Source organism: Marmota marmota, unplaced genomic scaffold (genome assembly GCF_001458135.2).
Source record: "Marmota marmota marmota unplaced genomic scaffold, marMar, whole genome shotgun sequence".
In the NCBI taxonomy this organism is placed as follows: domain Eukaryota; kingdom Metazoa; phylum Chordata; class Mammalia; order Rodentia; family Sciuridae; genus Marmota; species Marmota marmota.
The window spans coordinates 67,143,425-67,145,003 of record NW_026000174.1 but is presented as its reverse complement, the minus strand read 5'-3'; positions in this window follow the sequence as shown (position 1 = coordinate 67,145,003).

Genomic DNA, 1,579 nt, shown 5'->3' with positions numbered 1-1,579 from the left:
GGGTGGGGTGGGGTCTCCAGCCGTGGCAGACCTGCTGCCCCAGTTCCTCCCTGAGGCCCTCTTCTCTCCATTTGTCTTCCCGCTTTTCTGAGCTAAGCCCACACTGCCTGCCCTGGGCGGTCTCTGCTCCGGCCCAGCTACGCCCTCCACCTGGGACACCATTTCTAGCTTTTTTGCGAGGCTCATCTTACTGACCATTTCAATCCCTGCCCCAGCCTTTTTTTCTCTTGATGCTGGGGATTGAACTGCAGCCCCAGCCAGGAAGACTTCTCAACCCTGGGTGCCCACCTGGACACCCTGAGCCCTGCCCTGCCCTTGAGTGCTGTGCCCACCTAGGCCTTTGGCAGGTCTGTGTTTGTTTCCATCCTCCCGTCACCTGTGAGCACCTAGAATCCTACTGGCGCCCTTGTGAGGTAACCTGTAAGCCTATTGGGGAGGTACAGACACAGTCTTCTGGGGACACGTGCCAGCCAAAGTCCTGGAGCGAGCTGGATCTTCTGTTTCTGAGGACCCCAGGCAGCCTCTCCTCTGGTCCCAATACCATCCCTTGCCCCATAAGTGGCTTTGATCCCACTGTCCTTGCTGCTCAGAATTCCTGGGACCCCATCTGCCCCTGCTGAGCCTCAGCTCAGACACTCTTCCTCAAAGACCTTCCCACGATGCCCTGCCACCCACACCCAGCTTGGTGAGCCTCTCCCTCCTCCCTTATCTCCTTCCAGGCAGAGCTCAGGAGCTCTGTATAGTTATCTTATCCTTGTGCTGGCCTCAGCCTCCCGGAGAGCAAAGTCCACAATTTACTCATCCTCTCAGGCCTGTTCCCCAGCCACCAGCCTAGTTGGTGTTCAAGACACACTGGTGGAATGACAGAGCGCCGGATTCTGGCCTTCTTGGGATTGTCAGGCCCCAGACCTCAAGTGCTGGCCCAGGTTGGAAGGTAGTGGCAGGCAGTCCCTGGGCCCCTCCTCTGTCTGCCTCTGCAGAGCTCTCTGGTTCAAAAGGAGACAATGCCTCAACTCAGGAGCAAAACAGGCCCTCTGGTGCCTTGCTCCACTCAGCTGTGGCCTTTTCCTGGTAGGCCCAGGTCTGTGCACATTCTCCCTAGCTTGGGCCTCCCTGCACCTGCCCGCTCTGTCTCTCAAACCTGCTGAGATCTACTCAAGGGTCACTCCCTCCAGGATGCCTGCCTGTGCAGGAACTGGCCTCCCCTCTTACCCAACCCAGGGTCTCCCATGATGCTCTGCAGCTTCTGCTAGCATCCCTTTCATATCCATCACCAGCACCTGGCTATTCCCCCCACCAGCCCCAGGTGTGGTGGTCACTGACTGGAGGAGGAGCTTAATAAATGCACGCTGAAGAACCAACCACAAGCATGAATGGAGATGCTTGGGGAAGGGCATCACGCACATGTGGAGTGGTCAGCTCAATGTTAGTAGGTAGGAGGCCCTCAGTAGGTGCCAGTCTTTTTTTTTTTTTTTTTTTTTAACATCGCTATCGCCATCACTATCACCATTGTCACTGCCACCTCCACGCTCAGGGATACATGCAAATGAATAAAGTTCCAATTGCAGCTGAAGGAGTC